Source organism: Lissotriton vulgaris, chromosome 1_1 (assembly GCF_964263255.1).
Source record: "Lissotriton vulgaris chromosome 1_1, aLisVul1.2, whole genome shotgun sequence".
NCBI lineage: Eukaryota > Metazoa > Chordata > Amphibia > Caudata > Salamandridae > Lissotriton > Lissotriton vulgaris.
The window spans coordinates 45,177,984-45,203,149 of record NC_141685.1 but is presented as its reverse complement, the minus strand read 5'-3'; the positions used below and the strand labels follow the sequence as shown (position 1 = coordinate 45,203,149).

At 60.7% G+C, this 25,166-nt stretch overlaps 1 protein-coding gene across 2 annotated transcripts in view; it reads left to right on the top strand.

The window, feature by feature from the left end:
• Nucleotides 1-544: 544 nt before the first annotated feature.
• Nucleotides 545-25,166, top strand: part of LOC147737148 (uncharacterized) — an 88,581-nt gene continuing 63,959 nt past the window's right edge. Inside the window, exon 1 of one of the 2 annotated variants that reach the window (XM_086967296.1) lies at nucleotides 545-668. The gene's annotated coding sequence lies outside the window, so the exon portion shown is untranslated. Of the gene's footprint in view, nucleotides 669-12,506; nucleotides 12,563-25,166 lie in introns of those variants that run through there. The other variant, XM_086967276.1, reaches the window with a different exon arrangement.

The window sequence follows — 25,166 nt, the reverse complement described above, 5'->3', positions numbered from 1 at the left end:
TTACAGCTCAGCTGAGCCACATGGGTATGCGTGACAATGCATTTCAGTGCGGTAATGCGGAGTACCACACTGAAATGCGTTACTATCACGTCTGATGCGTGATACTTGGCAGGACTGGGTGTGAGGTCATTCACACTCCTTAGGTTGCAGATGGTTGTGAGAGGCTCACTTACCTCGGCTGTAAGTGAAGGTGCCTGCAGCCAGGGCTCACTGGAAGAGAGGGGGGCTGCTTGTGCTGACTCTGCCCCCGCTGACCCGGAAGCAGACACTTGTGAGAGTGGGGCGGGGGGCTTACGTTATCCTGACAAGAGGCTTCATTACACCTCCGCTGCTGCTGCTGACTCTGCCCCCGCTGACCCGGAAGCAGACACTTGTGAGAGTGCGGGGGCGGGGCTTATGTTATCCTGACGGAGCCTTCTTTCCGCCTCCGCTGCTGCTGCTGTCTCTGCCCCCAGTGACCCGGACACTGTTCACCTCTCCGGCCTGAGGAGCCAATCGCCGTCCGGTAAAGGGGAGACTCTGCCGGAACTGACCCGGAAGCAGCCATTTGTCTCCGAAAACAGAGATGCTTTAAACAACCTCCGCTCCGAGCTGCCACTGCCTCCGGTCACCCGGAAGTGGATCTGTTCGGGAGTTACAGAGGAGAGCAGAGGCAGTTTCAAGGGGAGGTGAGTCCAGGGGGAGGGGACACCAGAGGGCAGTGGGGGCTTCGAGGTGAGTCCAGGGGAGAGGGGACACCAGGGGGCAGTGGGGGCTTCGAGGTGAGTCCAGGGGGGAGGGGAGGGAACCCCAGAGGGCAGTGGGGGCTTCGAGGTGAGTCCAGGGGGGAGGGGACACCAGAGGGCAGTGGGGGCTTCGAGGTGAGTCCAGGGGAGGGGACACCAGAGGGCAGTGGGGGCTTCGAGGTGAGTCCAGGGGGGAGGGGACACCAGAGGGCAGTGGGGGCTTCGAGGTGAGTCCAGGGAGGAGGGGAGGGAACCCCAGAGGGCAGTGGGGGCTTCGAGGTGAGTCCAGGGGAGGGGACACCAGAGGGCAGTGGGGGCTTCGAGGTGAGGCCAGGGGGGAGGGGACACCAGGGGGCAGTGAGGGCTTCGAGGTGAGTCCAGGGGGAGGGGGAGGGGACACCAGAGGGCAGTGGGGGCTTCGAGGTGAGTCCAGGGGAGGGGACACCAGAGGGCAGGGGGGCTTCGAGGTGAGTCCAGGGGGGGGGGACACCAGAGGGCAGTGGGGCTTCGAGGTGAGCCCAGGGGGGAGGGGACACCAGGGGGCAGTGAGGGCTTCGAGGTGAGTCCAGGGGAGGGGACACCAGAGGGCAGTGGGGGCTTCGAGATGAGTCCAGGGGGGAGGGGCGAGGGAACACCAGAGGGCAGTGGGGGCTTCGAGGTGAGTCCAGGGAGGAGGGGAGGGAACCCCAGAGGGCAGTGGGGGCTTCGAGGTGAGTCCAGGGGGGAGGGGACACCAGAGGGCAGTGGGGGCTTCGAGGTCAGTCCAGGGGGGAGGGGACACCAGGGGGCAGTGAGGGCTTCGAGGTGAGTCCAGGGGAAGGGGATACCAGAGGGCAGTGGGGGCTTCAAGGTGAGTCCAGGGGGGAGGCGGAGAGGGAGGGGACACCAGGGGGCAGTGAGGGCTTCGAGGTAAGTCCAGGGGGGAGGGGACACCAGAGGGCAGTGGGGGCTTCGAGGTGAGTCCAGGGGGAGGGGACACCAGGGGGCAGTGAGGGCTTCGAGGTGAGTCCAGGGGAAGGGGATACCAGAGGGCAGTGGGGGCTTCGAGGTGAGTCCAGGGGGGAGGGGACACCAGGGGGCAGTGAGGGCTTCGAGGTGAGTCCAGGGGGGAGGGGACACCAGGGGGCAGTGAGGGCTTCGAGGTAAGTCCAGGGGGGAGGGGACACCAGAGGGCAGTGGGGGCTTCGAGGTGAGTCCAGGGGGAGGGGACACCAGGGGGCAGTGAGGGCTTCGAGGTGAGTCCAGGGGGAGGGGAGGGAACCCCAGAGGGCAGTGGGGGCTTCGAGGTGAGTCCAGGGGGGAGGGGAGGGTACACCAGAGGGCAGTGGGGGCTTCGAGGTGAGTCCAGGGGGGAGGGGACACCAGAGGGCAGTGGGGGCTTCGAGGTCAGTCCAGGGGGGAGGGGACACCAGGGGGCAGTGAGGGCTTCGAGGTGAGTCCAGGGGAGGGGACACCAGAGGGCAGTGGGGGCTTCGAGGTGAGTCCAGGGGGAAGGGGGAGAGGGAGGGGACACCAGGGGGCAGTGAGGGCTTCGAGGTGAGTCCAGGGGGAGGGGAGGGAACCCCAGAGGGGAGTGGGGGCTTCGAGGTGAGACCCGGGGGGAGGGGGAGAGGGAGGGGACACCAGGGGGCAGTGAGGGCTTCGAGGTGAGTCCAGGGGGGAGGGGAGGGGACACCAGAGGGCAGTGGGGGCTTCGAGGTGAGTCCAGGGGGGAGAAGGAGAGGGAGGGGACACCAGGGGCAGTGAGGGCTTCGAGGTGAGTCCAGGGGGGAGGGGAGGGGACACCAGAGGGCAGTGGGGGCTTCGAGGTGAGTCCAGGGGGGAGGGGAGGGTACACCAGAGGGCAGTGGGGGCTTCGAGGTGAGTCCAGGGGGGAGGGGACACCAGAGGGCAGTGGGGGCTTCGAGGTCAGTCCAGGGGGGAGGGGACACCAGGGGGCAGTGAGGGCTTCGAGGTGAGTCCAGGGGAGGGGACACCAGAGGGCAGTGGGGGCTTCGAGGTGAGTCCAGGGGGGAGGGGGAGAGGGAGGGGACACCAGGGGGCAGTGAGGGCTTCGAGGTGAGTCCAGGGGGGAGGGGAGGGAACCCCAGAGGGGAGTGGGGGCTTCGAGGTGAGACCAGGGGGGAGGGGAGGGGACACCAGAGGGCAGTGGGGGCTTCGAGGTGAGTCCAGGGGGGAGGGGACACCAGAGGGCAGTGGGGGCTTCGAGGTGAGTCCAGGGAGGAGGGGAGGGAACCCCAGAGGGCAGTGGGGGCTTCGAGGTGAGTCCAGGGGGGAGGGGACACCAGAGGGCAGTGGGGGCTTCGAGGTGAGTCCAGGGGGGAGGGGAGGGGACACCAGAGGGCAGTGGGGTTTCGAGGTGAGTCCAGGGGGGAGGGGAGGGGACACCAGAGGACAGTGAGGGCTTCGAGGTGAGTCCAGGGGGGAGGGGACACCAGAGGGCAGTGGGGGCTTCGAGGTGAGTCGAGGGGGGAGGGGACACCAGAGGGCAGTGGGGGCTTCGAGGTGAGTCCAGGGGGGAGGGGACACCAGAGGGCAGTGGGGGCTTCGAGGTGAGTCCAGGGGGGAGGGGACACCAGAGGGCAGTGGGGGCTTCGAGGTGAGTCCAGGGGGGAGGGGGAGGGGACACCAGAGGGCAGTGGGGACCTCGAGGTGAGTCCAGGGGGGAGGGAACACCAGAGGGCAGTGGGGACCTCGAGGTGAGTCCAGGGGGGAGGGGACACCAGGGGGCAGTGAGGGCTTCGAGGTGAGTCCAGGGGAGGGGACACCAGAGGGCAGTGGGAGCTTCGAGGTGAGTCCAGGGGGAGGTGACACCAGAGGGCAGTGGGGGCTTCGAGGTGAGTCCAGGGGGGAGGGGAGGGGACACCTGATGGCAGTGGGGGCTTCGAGGTGAGTCCAGGGGGGAGGGGCGAGGGGACACCAGAGGGCAGTGGGGGCTTCGAGGTGAGTCCAGGGGGGAGGGGAAACCAGGGGGCAGTGAGGGCTTCGAGGTGAGTCCAGGGGAGGGGACACCAGAGGGCAGTGGGGGCTTCGAGGTGAGTCCAGGGGGGAGGGGGAGAGGGAGGGGACACCAGGGGGCAGTGAGGGCTTCGAGGTGAGTCCAGGGGGGAGGAGAGGCAACCCCAGAGGGGAGTGGGGGCTTCGAGGTGAGACCAGGGGGGAGGGGAGGGGACACCAGAGGGCAGTGGGGGCTTCGAGGTGAGTCCAGGGGGGAGGGGACACCAGAGGGCAGTGGGGGCTTCGAGGTGAGTCCAGGGGGGAGGGGAGGGAACCCCAGAGGGCAGTGGGGGCTTCGAGGTGAGTCCAGGGGGGAGGGGAGGGGACACCAGAGGGCAGTAGGGTTTCGAGGTGAGTCCAGGGGGGAGGGGACACCAGAGGACAGTGAGGGCTTCGAGGTGAGTCCAGGGGGGAGGGGACACCAGAGGGCAGTGGGGGCTTCGAGGTGAGTCCAGGGGGAGGGGACACCAGAGGGCAGTGGGGGCTTCGAGGTGAGTCCAGGGGAGAGGGGACACCAGAGGGCAGTGGGGGCTTCGAGGTGAGTCCAGGGGGGAGGGGGAGGGGACACCAGAGGGCAGTGGGGACCTCGAGGTGAGTCCAGGGGGGAGGGAACACCAGAGGGCAGTGGGGGCTTCGAGGTGAGTCCAGGAGGGAGGGGACACCAGAGGGCAGTTGGGGCGTCGAGGTGAGTCCAGGGGGGAGGGGACACCAGAGGGCAGTGGGGGCTTCGAGGTGAGTCCAGGGGGGAGGGGACACCAGAGGGCAGTGGGGGCTTCGAGGTGAGTCGGGGGGGAGGGGACACCAGAGGGCAGTGGGGGCTTTGAGGTGAGTCCGGGGGGGAGACACCAGAGGGCAGTGGGGGCTTCGAGGTGAGTCCAGGGGGGAGGGGACACCAGAGGGCAGTGGGGCTTCGAGGTGAGTCCAGGGGGGAGGGGACACCAGGGGGCAGTGAGGGCTTCGAGATGAGTCCAGGGGGGAGGGGACACCAGAGGGCAGAAGGGGCTTCGAGGTGAGTCCAGGGGGAGGGGACACCAGAGGGCAGTGGGGGCTTCGAGGTGAGTCCAAGGGGAGGGGACACCAGAAGGCAGTGGGGGCTTCGAGGTGAGTCTAGGGGGAGGTGACACCAGAGGGCAGTGGGGCTTCAAGGTGAGTCCAGGGAGGTGAGTCCAGGGGGGAGGGGACACCGGAGGGAAGTTGGGGCTTCGAGGTGAGTCCAGGGGGGAGGAGACACCAGAGGGCAGTGGGGGCTTCGAAGTGAGTCCAGGGGGGAGGGAACGGCAGAGGGCAGTGGGGGCTTCGAGGCGAGTCCAGGGGGGAGGGGACACCATAGGGCAGTGAGGGCTTCGAGGTGAGTCCAGGGGGGAGGGGACACCAGAGGGCAGTGGGGCTTCGAGGTGAGTCCAGGGGGGAGGGGACACCAGGGGGCAGTGAGGGCTTCGAGATGAGTCCAGGGGGGAGGGGACACCAGAGGGCAGAAGGGGCTTCGAGGTGAGTCCGGGGGGAGGGGACACCAGAGGGCAGTGGGGGCTTCGAGGTGAGTCCAAGGGGAGGGTACACCAGAAGGCAGTGGGGGCTTCGAGGTGAGTCTAGGGGGAGGTGACACCAGAGGGCAGTGGGGCTTCAAGGTGAGTCCAGGGAGGTGATTCCAGGGGGGTGGGGACACCAGAGGGCAGTGGGGGCTTCGAGGTGAGTCCAAGGGGGAGGGGGGAGAGGACACCAGAGGGCAGTGGGGGCTTCGAGGTGAGTCCAGGGGGGAGGGGACACCAGAGGGCAGTGGGGCTTCAAGGTGAGTCCAGGGGGGTGGGGACACCAGAGGGCAGTGGGGGCTTCGAGGTGAGTCCAAGGGGGAGGGGGGAGAGGACACCAGAGGGCAGTGGGGGCTTCGAGGTGAGTCCAAGGGGGAGGGGGAGAGGACACCAGAGGGCAGTGGGGGCTTTGAGGTGAGTCCAGAGGGAGGGGACACCAGAGGGCAGTGGGGGCTTCGAGGTGACTCCAGGGGAAGGGGACACCAGAGGGCAGTGGGGGCTTCGAGGTGAGTCCAGGGGGGAGGGGACACCGGAGGGAAGTTGGGGCTTCGAGGTGAGTCCAGGGGGGAGGAGACACCAGAGGGCAGTGGGGGCTTCGAGGTGAGTCCAGGGGGGAGGGGACACCAGAGGGCAGTGGGGGCTTCGAGGCAAGTCCAGGGGGGAGGGGACACCATAGGGCAGTGGGGGCTTCGAGGTGAGTCCAGGGGGGAGGGGACACCAGAGGGCAGTGGTGCTTCGAGGTGAGTCCAGGGGGGAGGGGACACCAGAGGGCAGTGGGGGCTTCAAGATGAGTCCAGGGGTGAGGGGGAGGGGACACCAGAGGGCAGTGGGGGCTTTGAGGTAGGTCCAGGGGGAGTGGAGGGGACACCAGAGGGCAGTGGGGGCTTTGAGGTGAGTCCAGGGGGGAGGGGACACAAGAGGGCAGTGGAGGCTTCGAGGTGAGTCCAGGGGGGAGGGGACACCAGAGGGCAGTGGGGGCTTCGAGGTGAGTCCCGGGGGGAGGGGACACCAGAGGGCAGTGGGGCTTCGAGGTGAGTCCCGGGGGGAGGGGACACCAGAGGGCAGTGGGGGCTTCGAGATGAATCCAGGGGGGAGGGGACACCAGAGGGCAGTGGGGCTTCGAGGTGAGTCCAGGGGGGAGGGGACACCAGAGGGCAGTGGGGGCTTCGAGGTGAGTCCAGGGGGAGGGGACACCAGAGGGCAGTGGGGGCTTCGAGGTGAGTCCAGGGGAGAGGGGACACCAGAGGGCAGTGGGGGCTTCGAGGTGAGTCCAGGGGGGAGGGGGAGGGGACACCAGAGGGCAGTGGGGACCTCGAGGTGAGTCCAGGGGGGAGGGAACACCAGAGGGCAGTGGGGGCTTCGAGGTGAGTCCAGGAGGGAGGGGACACCAGAGGGCAGTTGGGGCGTCGAGGTGAGTCCAGGGGGGAGGGGACACCAGAGGGCAGTGGGGGCTTCGAGGTGAGTCCAGGGGGGAGGGGACACCAGAGGGCAGTGGGGGCTTCGAGGTGAGTCGGGGGGGAGGGGACACCAGAGGGCAGTGGGGGCTTTGAGGTGAGTCCGGGGGGGAGACACCAGAGGGCAGTGGGGGCTTCGAGGTGAGTCCAGGGGGGAGGGGACACCAGAGGGCAGTGGGGCTTCGAGGTGAGTCCAGGGGGGAGGGGACACCAGGGGGCAGTGAGGGCTTCGAGATGAGTCCAGGGGGGAGGGGACACCAGAGGGCAGAAGGGGCTTCGAGGTGAGTCCAGGGGGAGGGGACACCAGAGGGCAGTGGGGGCTTCGAGGTGAGTCCAAGGGGAGGGGACACCAGAAGGCAGTGGGGGCTTCGAGGTGAGTCTAGGGGGAGGTGACACCAGAGGGCAGTGGGGCTTCAAGGTGAGTCCAGGGAGGTGAGTCCAGGGGGGAGGGGACACCGGAGGGAAGTTGGGGCTTCGAGGTGAGTCCAGGGGGGAGGAGACACCAGAGGGCAGTGGGGGCTTCGAAGTGAGTCCAGGGGGGAGGGAACGGCAGAGGGCAGTGGGGGCTTCGAGGCGAGTCCAGGGGGGAGGGGACACCATAGGGCAGTGAGGGCTTCGAGGTGAGTCCAGGGGGGAGGGGACACCAGAGGGCAGTGGGGCTTCGAGGTGAGTCCAGGGGGGAGGGGACACCAGGGGGCAGTGAGGGCTTCGAGATGAGTCCAGGGGGGAGGGGACACCAGAGGGCAGAAGGGGCTTCGAGGTGAGTCCGGGGGGAGGGGACACCAGAGGGCAGTGGGGGCTTCGAGGTGAGTCCAAGGGGAGGGTACACCAGAAGGCAGTGGGGGCTTCGAGGTGAGTCTAGGGGGAGGTGACACCAGAGGGCAGTGGGGCTTCAAGGTGAGTCCAGGGAGGTGATTCCAGGGGGGTGGGGACACCAGAGGGCAGTGGGGGCTTCGAGGTGAGTCCAAGGGGGAGGGGGGAGAGGACACCAGAGGGCAGTGGGGGCTTCGAGGTGAGTCCAAGGGGGAGGGGGAGAGGACACCAGAGGGCAGTGGGGGCTTTGAGGTGAGTCCAGAGGGAGGGGACACCAGAGGGCAGTGGGGGCTTCGAGGTGACTCCAGGGGAAGGGGACACCAGAGGGCAGTGGGGGCTTCGAGGTGAGTCCAGGGGGGAGGGGACACCGGAGGGAAGTTGGGGCTTCGAGGTGAGTCCAGGGGGGAGGAGACACCAGAGGGCAGTGGGGGCTTCGAGGTGAGTCCAGGGGGGAGGGGACACCAGAGGGCAGTGGGGGCTTCGAGGCAAGTCCAGGGGGGAGGGGACACCATAGGGCAGTGGGGGCTTCGAGGTGAGTCCAGGGGGGAGGGGACACCAGAGGGCAGTGGTGCTTCGAGGTGAGTCCAGGGGGGAGGGGACACCAGAGGGCAGTGGGGGCTTCAAGATGAGTCCAGGGGTGAGGGGGAGGGGACACCAGAGGGCAGTGGGGGCTTTGAGGTAGGTCCAGGGGGAGTGGAGGGGACACCAGAGGGCAGTGGGGGCTTTGAGGTGAGTCCAGGGGGGAGGGGACACAAGAGGGCAGTGGAGGCTTCGAGGTGAGTCCAGGGGGGAGGGGACACCAGAGGGCAGTGGGGGCTTCGAGGTGAGTCCCGGGGGGAGGGGACACCAGAGGGCAGTGGGGCTTCGAGGTGAGTCCCGGGGGGAGGGGACACCAGAGGGCAGTGGGGGCTTCGAGATGAATCCAGGGGGGAGGGGACACCAGAGGGCAGTGGGGCTTCGAGGTGAGTCCAGGGGGGAGGGGACACCAGAGGACAGTGCTTTTTACACTACTCCTTTCTGAAACAATAAGTATTGGGATAAAAATAAGATTAGCTGAAAACCCTGCCCTCGGTCCTGGCTAAATATTACCTTCTAGGGCTGGTTCCCACTATAGTTCATCCCTGCCTGTTAAACGTGCATGAGAGCGGAGGAAGTTGAAAATCACAACTTTCCCAAGGTTGTGATTTTCCCGAGTACATAAGCAGGCACCAGGGCCTTCATTTTTAAGATTCTGGGCACTCACACTCCCTCTGAAGTTTTGGGTCACTGAGTTTTGATCCCCTTAATTACCAGCAGCTCTAGTCCTCTACGCCAACAGAGAGAAGCGGAGGCCTGGGGAGGGCGCTGTAGCAGGCATCAATGGGCTCTCTGCGCCAACAGAGAGAAGCGGAGGCCTGGGGATGGCGCTGCAGCAGGCATCAATGGGCTCTCTGGGCCAACAGAGAGAAGCGGAGGCCTGGGGATGGCGCTGCAGCAGGTATCAATGGGCTCTCTGGGCCAACAGAGAGAAGCGGAGGCCTGGGGATGGCGCTGCAGCAGGCATCAATGGGCTCTCTGGGCCAACAGAGAGAAGCGGAGGCCTGGGGATGGCGCTGCAGCAGGCCTCAATGGGCTCTCTGGGCCAACAGAGAGAAGCGGAGGCCTGGGGATGGCGCTGCAGCAGGCCTCAATGGGCTCTCTGGGCCAACAGAGAGAAGCGGAGGCCTGGGGATGGCGCTGCAGCAGGCCTCAATGGGCTCTCTGGGCCAACAGAGAGAAGCGGAGGCCTGGGGATGGCGCTGCAGCAGGCATCAATTGGTTCTCCGGGCCAACAGAGAGAAGCGGAGGCCTGGGGATGGCGCTGCAGCAGGCATCAATGGGTTCTCTGGGCCAACAGAGAGAAGCGGAGGCCTGGGGATGGCGCTGCAGCAGGCATCAATGGGCTCTCTGGGCCAACAGAGAGAAGCGGAGGCCTGGGGATGGCGCTGCAGCAGGCATCAATGGGCTCTCTGGGCCAACAGAGAGAAGCGGAGGCCTGGGGAGGGCGCTGCAGCAGGCATCAATGGGCTCTCTGGGCCAACAGAGAGAAGCGGAGGCCTGGGGATGGCGCCGCAGCAGGCATCAATGGGCTCTCTGGGCCAACAGAGAGAAGCGGAGGCCTGGGGAGGACGCTGCAGCAGGCCTCAGTGGGCTCTCTGGGCCAACAGAGAGAAGCGGAGGCCTGGGGATGGCGCCGCAGCAGGCATCAATGGGCTCTCTGGGCCAACAGAGAGAAGCGGAGGCCTGGGGATGGCGCTGCAGCAGGCATCAATGGGCTCTCTGGGCCAACAGAGAGAAGCGGAGGCCTGGGGATGGCGCTGCAGCAGGCATCAATGGGCTCTCTGGGCCAACAGAGAGAAGCGGAGGCCTGGGATGGCGCTGCAGCAGGCATCAATGGGCTCTCTGGGCCAACAGAGAGAAGCGGAGGCCTGGGGATGGCGCTGCAGCAGGCATCAAGGGGCTCTCTGGGCCAACAGAGAGAAGCGGAGGCCTGGGGATGGCGCTGCAGCAGGCATCAATGGGCTCTCTGGGCCAACAGAGAGAAGCGGAGGCCTGGGGATGGCGCTGCAGCAGGCCTCAATGGGCTCTCTACGCCAACAGAGAGTAGCGGAGGCCTGGGGATGGCGCTGCAGCAGGCATCAAGGGGCTCTCTGGGCCAACAGAGAGAAGCAGAGGCCTGGGGATGGCGCTGCAGCAGGCATCAATGGGCTCTCTGGGCCAACAGAGAGAAGAGAAGGCCTGGGGATGGCGCTGCAGCAGGCATCAATGGGCTCTCTGGGCCAACAGAGAGAAGCGGAGGCCTGGGGATGGCGCTGCAGCAGGCATCAATGGGCTCTCTGGGCCAACAGAGAGAAGCGGAGGCCTGGGGATGGCGCTGCAGCAGGCATCAATGGGCTCTCTGGACCAACAGAGAGAAGCGGAGGCCTGGGGATGGCGCTGCAGCAGGCATCAATGGGCTCTCTGGGCCAACAGAGAGAAGCGGAGGCCTGGGGATGGCGCTGCAGCAGGCATCAATGGGCTCTCTGGGCCAACAGAGAGAAGCGGAGGCCTGGGGATGGCGCTGCAGCAGGCCTCAATGGGCTCTCTGGGCCAACAGAGAGAAGCGGAGGCCTGGGGACGGCGCTGCAGCCGGCATCAATGGGCTCTCTGGGCCAACAGAGAAAGGCGGAGGCCTGGGGACGGCGCTGCAGCAGGCATCAATGGGCTCTCTGGACCAACAGAGAGAAGCGGAGGCCTGGGGATGGCGCTGCAGCAGGCATCAATGGGCTCTCTGGGCCAACAGAGAGAAGCGGAGGCCTGGGGATGGCGCTGCAGCAGGCATCAATGGGCTCTCTGGGCCAACAGCGAGAAGCGGAGGCCTGGGGACGGCGCTGCAGCAGGCCTCAATGGGCTCTCTGGGCCAACAGAGAGAAGCGGAGGCCTGGGGACGGCGCTGCAGCAGGCATCAATGGGCTCTCTGGGCCAACAGCGAGAAGCGGAGGCCTGGGGATGGCGCTGCAGCAGGCATCAATGGGCTCTCTGGGCCAACAGAGAGAAGCGGAGGCCTGGGGATGGCGCTGCAGCAGGCATCAATGGGCTCTCTGGGCCAACAGGCCTCGGACTTCCCTGAGGCCGACTTCGGCCTTTCCATAAACAGACAGGCAGCGACTTACGAGGGAAGCACTAGAGGCCGGGCCCTGGTCACGAGGCAGGGGCTGGAATGGCCGTTTGCATCTCGGAGAGGCTTCCGTTCTGCTGGGTACCTGTGGGGGTCGGGTGAGTTAATTTACCTTCGTCTAATATGAGGGCTGGCGCAGAAATAAAATCTGCTATGGGACTTAGAGTGGTGACCACAGAGCCTAGAGTCAACCGGTGCCGGTATTTGCAATTACCACACACAGACATAGTACCTACTTGGGCCGCAGATGAACTTCAGTCCGGCCTCGAAGCTGTGGTGGGTGGAACTCCATAATTGCAGGCAGCGACTCTACTCTGCGAGGCTGGCTGCAGCAGGCTCAGGCCGTTAAACACCTAGAGCCATGGCACTTCGGTTTTGCCGCCCAGCCCTGCCTCTGGTGATAAATAATCCAGGCGGTCCGGACTCCTGTGAGTCCCGAGCGGAGGAGCCGTCCAATGACAGTCAGTCATTGGACACACTACCTCGATGACGTCAGTTTGACAGGCAATGGAAGCCGAGCCCCGCCGGGAATCGCAATACATTGCGCTACATTGTAGCAGTTGAATGAGAGTATGAGAGTGACCCTGGCAGCAGTCTTAACACTGCTGGGAGCCCCGAGCAGGCTGCAGGAGCAGCGCGCACACCACGGGCGGCGCCGCTCTGCAACATTTCATAGTTTTAGGGAGCACTTTCAGTGACAGTTACAGCTCAGCTGAGCCACATGGGTATGCGTGACAATGCATTTCAGTGCGGTAATGCGGAGTACCACACTGAAATGCGTTACTATCACGTCTGATGCGTGATACTTGGCAGCACTGGGTGTGAGGTCATTCACACTCCTTAGGTTGCAGATGGTTGGGAGAGGCTCACTTACCTCGGCTGTAAGTGAAGGTGCCTGCAGCCAGGGCTCACTGGAAGAGAGGGGGCTGCTGCTGCTGACTCTGCCCCCGCTGACCCGGAAGCAGACACTTGTGAGAGTGGGGCGGGGGGCTTACGTTATCCTGACAAGAGGCTTCATTACACCTCCTCCGCTGCTGCTGCTGACTCTGCCCCCGCTGACCCGGAAGCAGACACTTGTGAGAGTGCGGGGGCGGGGCTTATGTTATCCTGACGGAGCCGTCTTTCCGCCTCCGCTGCTGCTGCTGTCTCTGCCCCCAGTGACCCGGACACTGTTCACCTCTCCGGCCTGAGGAGCCAATCGCCGTCCGGTAAAGGGGAGACTCTGCCGGAACTGACCCGGAAGCAGCCATTTGTCTCCGAAAACAGAGATGCTTTAAACAACCTCCGCTCCGAGCTGCCACTGCCTCCGGTCACCCGGAAGTGGATCTGTTCGGGAGTTACAGAGGAGAGCAGAGGCAGTTTCAAGGGGAGGTGAGGCCGGGGGGGGGGGGGGGAGACACCAGGGGGCAGTGGGGGCTTCGAGGTGAGTCCAGGGGGGAGGGGACACCAGAGGGCAGTGGGGGCTTCGAGGTGAGTCCAGGGAGGAGGGGAGGGAACCCCAGAGGGCAGTGGGGGCTTCGAGGTGAGTCCAGGGGGGAGGGGACACCAGAGGGCAGTGGGGGCTTCGAGGTCAGTCCAGGGGGGAGGGGACACCAGGGGGCAGTGAGGGCTTCGAGGTGAGTCCAGGGGAAGGGGATACCAGAGGGCAGTGGGGGCTTCGAGGTGAGTCCAGAGGGAGGGGACACCAGGGGGCAGTGAGGGCTTCGAGGTAAGTCCAGGGGGGAGGGGACACCAGAGGGCAGTGGGGGCTTCGAGGTGAGTCCAGGGGGAGGGGACACCAGGGGGCAGTGAGGGCTTCGAGGTGAGTCCAGGGGAAGGGGATACCAGAGGGCAGTGGGGGCTTCAAGGTGAGTCCAGGGGGGAGGGGACACCAGGGGGCAGTGAGGGCTTCGAGGTGAGTCCAGGGGGGAGGGGACACCAGGGGGCAGTGAGGGCTTCGAGGTAAGTCCAGGGGGGAGGGGACACCAGAGGGCAGTGGGGGCTTCGAGGTGAGTCCAGGGGGAGGGGACACCAGGGGGCAGTGAGGGCTTCGAGGTGAGTCCAGGGGGAGGGGAGGGAACCCCAGAGGGCAGTGGGGGCTTCAAGGTGAGTCCAGGGGGGAGGGGAGGGTACACCAGAGGGCAGTGGGGGCTTCGAGGTGAGTCCAGGGGGGAGGGGACACCAGAGGGCAGTGGGGGCTTCGAGGTCAGTCCAGGGGGGAGGGGACACCAGGGGGCAGTGAGGGCTTCGAGGTGAGTCCAGGGGAGGGGACACCAGAGGGCAGTGGGGGCTTCGAGGTGAGTCCAGGGGGGAGGGGGAGAGGGAGGGGACACCAGGGGGCAGTGAGGGCTTCGAGGTGAGTCCAGGGGGAGGGGAGGGGACACCAGAGGGCAGTGGGGGCTTCGAGGTGAGTCCAGGGGGGAGAAGGAGAGGGAGGGGACACCAGGGGGCAGTGAGAGCTTCGAGGTGAGTCCAGGGGGGAGGGGAGGGGACACCAGAGGGCAGTGGGGGCTTCGAGGTGAGTCCAGGGGGGAGGGGAGGGTACACCAGAGGGCAGTGGGGGCTTCGAGGTGAGTCCAGGGGGGAGGGGACACCAGAGGGCAGTGGGGGCTTCGAGGTCAGTCCAGGGGGGAGGGGACACCAGGGGGCAGTGAGGGCTTCGAGGTGAGTCCAGGGGAGGGGACACCAGAGGGCAGTGGGGGCTTCGAGGTGAGTCCAGGGGGGAGGGGGAGAGGGAGGGGACACCAGGGGGCAGTGAGGGCTCCGAGGTGAGTCCAGGGGGGAGGGGAGGGAACCCCAGAGGGGAGTGGGGGCTTCGAGGTGAGACCAGGGGGGAGGGGAGGGGACACCAGAGGGCAGTGGGGGCTTCGAGGTTAGTCCAGGGGGGAGGGGACACCAGAGGGCAGTGGGGGCTTCGAGGTGAGTCCAGGGGGGAGGGGACACCAGAGGGCAGTGGGGGCTTCGAGGTGAGTCCAGGGGGGAGGGGGAGGGGACACCAGAGGGCAGTGGGGACCTCGAGGTGAGTCCAGGGGGGAGGGAACACCAGAGGGCAGTGGGGACCTCGAGGTGAGTCCAGGGGGGAGGGGACACCAGAGGGCAGTGGGGGCTTCGAGGTGAGTCCAGGGGGAGGTGACACCAGAGGGCAGTGGGGGCTTCGAGGTGAGTCCAGGGGGGAGGGGAGGGGACACCTGATGGCAGTGGGGGCTTCGAGGTGAGTCCAGGGGGGAGGGGCGAGGGGACACCAGAGGGCAGTGGGGGCTTCGAGGTGAGTCCAGGGGGGAGGGGAAACCAGGGGGCAGTGAGGGCTTCGAGGTGAGTCCAGGGGAGGGGACACCAGAGGGCAGTGGGGGCTTCGAGGTGAGTCCAGGGGGGAGGGGGAGAGGGAGGGGACACCAGGGGGCAGTGAGGGCTTCGAGGTGAGTCCAGGGGGGAGGGGAGGCAACCCCAGAGGGGAGTGGGGGCTTCGAGGTGAGACCAGGGGGGAGGGGAGGGGACACCAGAGGGCAGTGGGGGCTTCGAGGTGAGTCCAGGGGGGAGGGGACACCAGAGGGCAGTGGGTGCTTCGAGGTGAGTCCAGGGGGGAGGGGAGGGAACCCCAGAGGGCAGTGGGGGCTTCGAGGTGAGTCCAGGGGGGAGGGGAGGGACACCAGAGGGCAGTAGGGTTTCGAGGTGAGTCCAGGGGGGAGGGGACACCAGAGGACAGTGAGGGCTTCGAGGTGAGTCCAGGGGGGAGGGGACACCAGAGGGCAGTGGGGGCTTCGAGGTGAGTCCAGGGGGAGGGGACACCAGAGGGCAGTGGGGGCTTCGAGGTGAGTCCAGGGGAGAGGGGACACCAGAGGGCAGTGGGGGCTTCGAGGTGAGTCCAGGGGGGAGGGGGAGGGGACACCAGAGGGCAGTGGGGACCTCGAGGTGAGTCCAGGGGGGAGGGAACACCAGAGGGCAGTGGGGACCTCGAGGTGAGTCCAGGGGGGAGGGGAAACCAGGGGGCAGTGAGGGCTTCGAGGTGAGTCCAGGGGAGGGGACACCAGAGGGCAGTGGGGGCTTCGAGGTGAGTCCAGGAGGGAGGGGACACCAGAGAGCAGTGGGGGCTTCGAGGTGAGTCCAGAGGGGAGGGGACACCAGAGGGCAGTGGGGGCTTCGAGGTGAGTCCAGAGGGGAGGGAACACCAGAGGGCAGTGGGGGCTTCGAGGTGAATCCAGGGGGGAGGGGACACCAGAGGGCAGTGGGGGCTTCGAGGTGAGTCCAGGGGGAGGGGACACCAGAGGGCAGTGGGGGCTTCGAGGTGAGTCTAGGGGGAGGGGACACCAGAAGGCAGTGGGGGCTTCGAGGTGAGTCCAGGGGGAGGTGACACCAGAGGGCAGTGGTGCTTCGAGGTGAGTCCAGGGGGGAGGGGACACCAGAGAGCAGTGGGGGCTTCTAGGTGAGTCCAGAGGGGAGGGGACACCAGAGGGCAGTGGGGGCTTCGAGGTGAGTCCAGAGGGGAGGGAACACCAGAGGGCAGTTGGGGCGTCGAGGTGAGTCCAGGGGGGAGGGGGAGGGGACACCAGAGGGCAGTGGGGGCTTCGAGGTGAGTCCAGGGGGGAGGGGACACCAGAGGGCAGTGGGGGCTTCGAGGTGAGTCCAGGGGGGAGGGGACACCAGAGGGCAGTGGGGGCTTCGAGGTGAGTCAGGGGGGAGGGGACACCAGAGGGCAGTGGGGGCTTTGAGGTGAGTCCGGGGGGGAGACACCACAGGGCAGTGGGGGCTTCGAGGTGAGTCCCGGGGGGAGGGGACACCAGAGGGCAGTGGGGCTTCGAGGTGAGTCCCGGGGGGAGGGGACACCAGAGGGCAGTGGGGGCTTCGAGGTGAGTCCAGGGGGGAGGGGACACCAGAGGGCAGTGGGGCTTCGAGGTGAGTCCAGGGGGGAGGGGACACCAGGGGGCAGTGAGGGCTTCAAGATGAGTCCAGGGGGGAGGGGACACCAGAGGGCAGAAGGGGCTTCGAGGTGAGTCCAGGGGGAGGGGACACCAGAGGGCAGTGGGGGCTTCGAGGTGAGTCCAAGGGGAGGGGACACCAGAAGGCAGTGGGGGCTTCGAGGTGAGTCTAGGGGGAGGTGACACCAGAGGGCAGTGGGGCTTCAAGGTGAGTCCAGGGAGGTGAGTCCAGGGGGGAGGGGACACCGGAGGGAAGTTGGGGCTTCGAGGTGAGTCCAGGGGGGAGGAGACACCAGAGGGCAGTGGGGGCTTCGAGGTGAGTCCAGGGGGGAGGGGACACCAGAGGGCAGTGGGGGCTTCGAGGCGAGTCCAGGGGGGAGGGGACACCATAGGGCAGTGAGGGCTTCGAGGTGAGTCCAGGGGGGAGGGGACACCAGAGGGCAGTGGGGCTTCGAGGTGAGTCCAGGGGGGAGGGGACACCAGGGGGCAGTGAGGGCTTCGAGATGAGTCCAGGGGGGAGGGGACACCAGAGGGCAGAAGGGGCTTCGAGGTGAGTCCAGGGGGAGGGGACACCAGAGGGCAGTGGGGGCTTCGAGGTGAGTCCAAGGGGAGGGGACACCAGAAGGCAGTGGGGGCTTCGAGGTGAGTCTAGGGGGAGGTGACACCAGAGGGCAGAAGGGGCTTCGAGGTGAGTCCAGGGGGGAGGGGACACCAGAGGGCAGTGGGGCTTCAAGGTGAGTCCAGGGAGGTGAGTCCAGGGGGGTGGGGACACCAGAGGGCAGTGGGGGCTTCGAGGTGAGTCCAAGGGGGAGGGGGGAGAGGACACCAGAGGGCAGTGGGGGCTTCGAGGTGAGTCCAGGGGGGAGGGGACACCAGAGGGCAGTGGGGCTTCAAGGTGAGTCCAGGGAGGTGAGTCCAGGGGGGTGGGGACACCAGAGGGCAGTGGGGGCTTCGAGGTGAGTCCAAGGGGGAGGGGGGAGAGGACACCAGAGGGCAGTGGGGGCTTCGAGGTGAGTCCAGGGGGGAGGGGACACCAGAGGGCAGTGGGGCTTCAAGGTGAGTCCAGGGAGGTGAGTCCAGGGGGGTGGGGTCACCAGAGGGCAGTGGGGGCTTCGAGGTGAGTCCAAGGGGGAGGGGGGAGAGGACACCAGAGGGCAGTGGGGGCTTCGAGGTGAGTCCAAGGGGGAGGGGGGAGAGGACACCAGAGGGCAGTGGGGGCTTCGAGGTGAGTCCAGAGGGAGGGGACACCAGAGGGCAGTGGGGGCTTCGAGGTGACTCCAGGGGAAGGGGACACCAGAGGGCAGTGGGGGCTTCGAGGTGAGTCCAGGGGGAGGGGACACCGGAGGGAAGTTGGGGCTTCGAGGTGAGTCCAGGGGGGAGGAGACACCAGAGGGCAGTGGGGGCTTCAAGGTGAGTCCAGGGGGGAGGGGACACCAGAGGGCAGTGGGGGCTTCGAGGCGAGTCCAGGGGGGAGGGGACACCATAGGGCAGTGGGGGCTTCGAGGTGAGTCCAGGGGGGAGGGGACACCAGAGGGCAGTGGGGGCTTCAAGATGAGTCCAGGGGTGAGGGGGAGGGGACACCAGAGGGCAGTGGGGGCTTTGAGGTAGGTCCAGGGGGAGTGGAGGGGACACCAGAGGGCAGTGGGGGCTTTGAGGTGAGTCCAGGGGGGAGGGGACACAAGAGGGCAGTGGAGGCTTCGAGGTGAGTCCAGGGGGGAGGGGATACCAGAGGGCAGTGGGGGCTTCGAGGTGAGTCCACGGGGGAGGGGACACCAGAGGGCAGTGGGGGCTTCGAGATGAATCCAGGGGGGAGGGGACACCAGAGGGCAGTGGGGCTTCGAGGTGAGTCCAGGGGGGAGGGGACACCAGAGGACAGTGAGGCTTCGAAGTGAGTCCAGGGGGGAGGGGAGGGGACACCAGAGGGCAGTGGGGGCTTCGAGGTGAGTCTAGGGAGGAGGGGAGGGGACACCAGAGGGCAGTGGGGGCTTCGAGGTGAGTCTATGGGGGAGGGAGGGGACACCAGAGGGCAGTGGGGGCTTCGAGGTGAGTCCAAGGGAGAGGGGACACCAGAGGGAAGTGGGGGCTTCGAGGTGAGTCCAGGGGTCATTATTCTTGCCTCCATGCACTCCGGGGCAGAGGGGCTCTTGATTGTTGTTCAGACTGGCGGTGCTTCTATGCTGGGTGTCATGCAGCAGATCTTTGGTGATAAGAGCTTTAGATCTCAGAGGTTTGTTCGCCTGAAGGGATGTCTGTCCACATTTCTGGACAGAATATCACCTCTTCTCAATGAATCATATTTAGGTTTTCCTAATGACTCTAAATGTTGTACAATGTTTGAAAGCTCATGAGCTTTGCTCAGTGGGACTCAAGCTAGATGCTGAAGGCCATTTGTTGATTGCCAAAAGCCCTTTGGTCCTGTCAGATCAGCTGATCTGGTCAGATGGGTTGGGCATTTTATGGCAGAAGACGGGGGAGACGTGAGTACATTTGGGCACACTCAGTCAGGGGCTCAGTGCTGCCCAAAACATTTTTATTAGGCTCTAGCTTGGAAAATATTATGAGGGTATAGATATGCTAATCTGATTCTACTATCAATACATTTTTATTATAAGCCAATGTGGCATCTGTGCTCGTTGACCAGCTTTAAACAAGCATAATCTCATCCTCTGGTCCTGAACTAGAATAACAAATATTATAGCTTTTTCTTTAGGAATTTTCAATTCTATTAAGGGCAGGGGGTAAAGGCTATCCCACTGTTAGTCAACATGTGCATTTGATGTGAATTAGGACCTCATTTCCATGTTGGCAGCATGTCCAATGTGGATGCTGGACATGTAGTAATTGTTTTACTGTTTCTTACCGCCAGAAGGAACAATAAAAATATTATAATGCTCCGCTCACCATGGGAGAAGACTCCCATGGCGAAAGGAGCATTATATTTTTTGTTTACAAAAAGAAAATCCAGTTTCAGGATTTTCTTTTTGCAAGTAAAAAACAATTGCTCCATGCTACAGGGCTGCGTCCTGCTAGCACAGCCCCATAGAATAGAGTAACACACATTGCCAGGAACCGCCGTCATGTTTTGATAAATTACTGCCTGCTTGGCGGTCATTTATAAATTAGGCGGACGGCCTCTCCACCATGGGGATAGAGTAATTTACTTTCGTCCCATGACGGAACTACATACCATCCACCCAATAATAAATCAAGCTCTTAATATTATATTCTAGGATTGTGCCGGGTTTGAATATGTTCATTCGATGTCCTTCTCTGTTATTTGAATGTTCTGTTTTGGGTTGGACGTTACCTTGTTTGAAGTGGTTTCATGTACTGAGCAGGAGTAAAGGCCGTTCTAGAAAGCTGCACAGCCATATGGGCATTGCACCATTAACAGGTTGTATCCTGTGGTTCTTCTGGAGTTGCTGTCTTTGGTGACAAAGTTTTCTCTTCCATGACCACCTGAAGGGTTTTACGCTATAGTGGAATTCTGTATCGTAACATCCATAGTGGAGTTAAAGTGACTTTTTGTTTTTCTGGATGTGAAGTTCCAAGTTGTTGATCTTTTGTTGGATTGCGCAAAGAAAGAGGCGTAGTTTTGGTGTCTCTGGTTGATAAAGGGACATGTATGTGCTGATTAGTCACTGAATTGATGGGAAATTTAGTTTTTGGTGTTTGACTGTTCTTAATGGCCGCTGCGAATATTGCAGCAAAGACTGAAAAGCACAATCTTCACCTCCATGTTGTTAATAAAATTGATTGTTCTTGACGCAAAACCTGCTAAACCTTTTATCCTTTTACATCTTCTATTACGTTGTACACTCCAGTGCACGTGAACAGTATCTAGCTCACAGAAAGCCCTTTAAATGTTCAATTATGGCATCCACTCGAGTGAGCGTGAACAGCTTCATGTGTAAGATGCATGTATGATGCCTCTCCATCTCTAGGATTCTCTGAGGCCACATGTCATGTGTTGCTATGTACTGCCGGAGAGGGAATGGTTTAGAACATTCTTCAGCCTGGGTCATGAAGCAGCAGGGTTAACACCCTCATCGCACAGGTACTATCAAAAGTTCACATGCTCTTCTCTCTTAATGCTGGTAAGTGAGATTTGACACCTCACACCTGAAATATTGAATGTTGTGCCAGTATATTCCAGGGAATCTTCCTTTGCAACACTGCTTTAGCTCATTATACACCTTCCTACTGATACAGCTGTGTGGACTCTAGCCGTGAACCAAAGATTATCTGCCACTGTCATCAACTTGTGACCACTTATGTAGCACCAAGATATGCAGTGTATTATCACCTCTCCATCACCAGACACTGACTTTAAACATCCATCACCAACATTCTAACACAGCTTGCACACACCACAGTAGCATAGGTAGGTCGCAGGTTTAGCCACGCCCAGTGAACACCACAAGGTCTCTGTCTCCTTCCTTCAGAATGTGCATTGAAGTTAGACTGTGGAGCTTGGCCTTTGGAGTCAAGAACTGCGAGGAGCAGCTCAGGGTGTGGACACAACACATGATGGGAGACAGTAACTTGCTTTCCTTCCAACTCACTCGGTGCCGCCGTGTGTCACACAATATTGGCTGAGCAAGTGATATCACACGGTTCGGACACAATTATTTGGAATAGAGTAGCGAGCAGGTTTCCAGTGAATTATTTGGAGGTACTGTGACGCTGATGTCCATGTCAGTGTGAAACTTCCTGGGACAGCGGCGGCTGCCTCAGAAACTTTGATTTTTGTGTTGGGGGTGGAGGGGTGAATTTAAAGTGCCTCGGGTTGTGCTCTGCGCAAAGCCCTGTCATCTTCAAGGACCTGCCCCCCACCGCACATACTGAAAAATGTTCATCTGTTGGCAGGTCTCAGCCTGTGACCCCTCTAATCCTGCTGAGCACCGTCAAACCTTTAGAGTTCCATGCGTTTCATACATCTGGGGTGGAGCACCAGTGGTATTCCATCTTAAATGTTCCAAAGTGCTCTCATATATGCAAAGTTAAAGCGAACTCTATGTTGGGACCAGAGGCTTCTGATAATGCATTTCTCTCTCTGTTTTTTTAGCTCAGCAGCTCATCAGCCACATTGAACTATAAAACACATTCTGAGACTACCTGTTCCATGGGACCCAAGCCTAAAGAAAACAGTCACTAATAACAGCTCCTCCTTTCTAGCAAAACAGACTACCAGGAAAAGCACCTTCTTTTTTTTTTGTTGCTCAGCTGCCGGATAAGGGTTTTTTCATATATGGGTATTACAGAGAAACAATGTGCATGATTTGTGACTGCTCTGCAACTTTAATTTCTATATGTCCAGTCACCCCCTGGGGTGTATGTCATTATTCTCGTTAAATAGTTTCCCCCACTGAGTTCTTGGTGTTTCATCAGCCCGGCCTGCCTCCCCCTGTGACAGCTGTGTTTGGCAGTTGTGGGTCAGGAAGTGCACACACGGTGACTGCACCCTTGCAAAAGCTTGAACTGTTCGCTCCCCGGGGGAGTTTTAGTGCTGCAGGCCCCAGTCAGTAATCCGTGTCGCGGAGTGACGGGTGTGCGCTTCTAGAGGGCGCTTGAGTTAGAATGCACAGCTTTGCATCTCACAAGCACCCAGCACTCTTTCCTCTCATAGATTGGCAGCGTATCAGGAGAGCGTACGTGTAATTTCAAAGCTGCATTACTTACCTTTTTTTCCTCCAGAAAGCTGACATTTATGCACGAGGTAGGGATGTATTGTGGGGAGTACATTAGGTGCTCATCTGCATAGCATGATTTGTCCCATGTATCCAAGGGTGTTTTTGGGATACGTGCAGTAATCTAAGGAAAACAGTGGTGAGTGACAATGGGCTGGAGGGCAATTACCCTCCTACATTCCAAGTAGCCATTCCTAATGCCAGGGTCAATATTTACAATTACACCTGCGCACCATGGCAGATGATGGGAGTGTGGGGGTGGGGCACACCCTGGTCAACCAGGTGGTCCCCCCTTTGATGAAGCATTTGATGCTATAGATGCATCTTTACAAAAACAGTCTCCAACTTATTGGAGCAGGAGAGTAGGCAAATCATCTTATTAGCATCGAAACGCTCTGTGGACCTCAGCTGGGGAAAGCTTGGGCAGTCTCGTGTCCCATAGAAGTTCAAGGGAAGTCATGAAGCTGGGGTAAATCCAAGGCCAAAAGACCATCACAGGCTCCTACTTCTAATGCTTGGGAAGGCTGAGGCAGGATTTCCTGAAAAGGCGCCTGTCATCCTTAGACAACAGTGGGGCCGAGTTTGATCCTGACCATACCCCTGGAGAGGAGGATTCACTTGCACTGGCAGACCTCGATGATGGGGCTGATTCTGAAGCTCATGGCCTGGTTGATGGAATGGTCGAGGAACCGGGCCCTCGTCTCATTCTTCATGTCCATAAAGATAAGCCTCTTGCCTCTGAATCTTAGAGAGCCCCATGTGGTGAAACGCTGAGGAGCCGATGAGAGCCCAAAAGGTAGGCAGACAAATTTGTAGAGTTGACCTGTCTACACAAACTTTAGAAATATGCTATGTCGGCCAAAGATAGGGACCATAAGGTACTCCTCTTTCAGGTCCACTCTCACTATTCAGTCATTTGGAAGCAAATGTTCTTGAGGTTGTGAAAACCCTCCATCTTGAGATGATGGTATGCAACCCACAAGCTTTCTTCTCTCAGGTTAATGCCCAGTCAGTCACCCATGTCTACTTTCTGCATCAGAAAGAACTTGCTTCTGAAACCTGGCAGATGTAGTCTGAAGTAGTGTGGCTCACTGGTTAGAGGCGGCAGACCCGAGAGCAGAGGACGGCCCGGGACCAGGGTTCGATTCCCGGCGCGGCAGGTTTCTAGACCAGGGTCAGCGGACTCGATAATTCTCTCGCCTCGGTGCCCACTCTGATCAGCGATCACACTCGGCAACTCTGGGCATTAGCTTGCCTCATCTTCACTAACGGCCCCACCAGACCGCAGGGGATGCCTGGTCTCACCCTGGAGATACCCATTAAGGGACCATCTCTCAGGGAAGCCAGGAAGGGTTTCGCAGCGGTCGAAGCGCCTTGGGACCCTACGGGTAAGTAGTGCGCTATATAAATGCCTATACATTTACATTTGTTGTCCAAACAGCCCATTTGTCCAGGACAGCCTTAACCTCTTGGTTTTGAGGGCTTGTTTCATCTGTGAAATCACCATCAGGGACCTGCACTGTACTGGAGTCCTGAGAAGGTCTCTTTGGAAACCTTGTACTGTCTTCAGCATGTTGAGAGACGGAGACTCATGCTTGATTCTTCTAAAGATGGACAACGTATCAGTGGTCCGATACATAAATCGTCGAGCGGGACCAGGTCGAAGGTCCTAGCAGACTTGGCCAGACAATGCTGCTAATTCTGCTTGGAGAGGAAAGCCTCAGTGACATTGGAGGCTCTCCCATTGGGACTCCATGTAATCACAGACTGAAACGTAAAAAAAGTAAGTTCCTAGTAACTCAGCCCCTCTGTATTTTGATCACTTGATAATGACCCGGTGGAGACCATGCCGCATAGGCCTACTATCATCAAGACCGGATCACCTTTTTTCTTCGGTTTTTAAGCTGCTGAACAGACCCTTTGGCAGAGCCAACTGATGTGTTCTTTCTGGACTAGAGGCAGACACTCAATTATGCATGTCCCCTGTTGTCCATGATCGTGAAGCTTATGGCACAGGTAAGGAGACAGAAGGTGAACCTGTTGATATGGACACTGTTTTGGATATTGCAAGCTTGGTTTCCAGTTCTTCTTCAACTTTCTTTAGATTCTCCAATCCGTGTTCCCCAGACTCAAAACATTCTTAGGGATGTCCATGGAAACTGCCACCTCTTGATAGAGAAGGTCAATCTCCACTTCATGGGAAGGAAGGTTACGTGGAATGTATCCTCTGGTATATAGACTTCTCAGAGAATTCAGACTTTTAATTCCTCCCAAACCTCAATATTCACAATTGTAGGACATGAATGTGGTTCTGCACTTCTTGGAATCTGGGCAGGACAACCAATTTCTTTCCAGAAAGGAATTGTTGAGTAAAATAGCTAGTTTGTCATGTCAGAGCCATGGAAATTTCTTTCAGAGTGTACACACTGGAAGGAGTTACTTTCACAGTGTCCAGAAATTCCAAATCTCACACTAGGATAGTTGAATATCTGGCATTGCCAGACAATCCTAAATTGTGCATAGTAAGTTGTTTACGTGGTTATGAAACCATAACAGTGGAGGTTAGGCTCCCTGGGACAAAACAGCTGCTCACTGCAATCAAGAAACCATTCAAGCCGGTTCCCCCAGTAACCAGTCCACAATGATTTTGGTGAATTATGACCAAGGGTGGAATCCGTGTCTCCATCTTTTGGTTGCACTCGGTGAGGGGTTCGATGGCATCAAAGGCCTATACCTTGGGTATCTGTCTTGAGTATAGTTTGAGGGCGGCAGCCTGGTCCTTGGACTCTACCTTTTAAGAAATTCTGCTTCAACCCAGTGATGGGGGTGGCATCACTGGTGGTAAATAAGCGTTAAACTTGCATAATCAGAGTCTACGGTGCTAACAAGGAATGTAATATGTCCGAGCTATCATGAAAGAAAATTAAACTCTATTAATGTCACGGAGGCGAGGATTTTCCCACCCTACGTACAACTAATACTGTACCCACTCAATAAGGAGAATGGAAGTTCATTGAGGATAGGTAAACATCTTTTGTATTGAGCTATCTATATATATCTATATATATTTAATCACCAATTTCGTCCAGACACGGAGGGCGCGCTTCTCACAGCTGGTGCAAGTGGTGGGACGGACCTTCACCGAATTCAATTAGCTACCAAACAATACGCTCGCACTCTCCCAGATAGGTTATTTCATTAAAGGTTTATTTTCAAGGCTTCTGCCATCAACAGCTCTCTCCACACCTACGCGTTTTGACCGGCAGGTCTTGGTCACAGTGTAAAACATTTGTCCTACATTAATTTCTTCATTTTATACCAGAAATACCTGTTAGCATTTTATGATGCATTATGGGTCTGGTAGTTTAGAACATTCCATTTACATGGTATTCT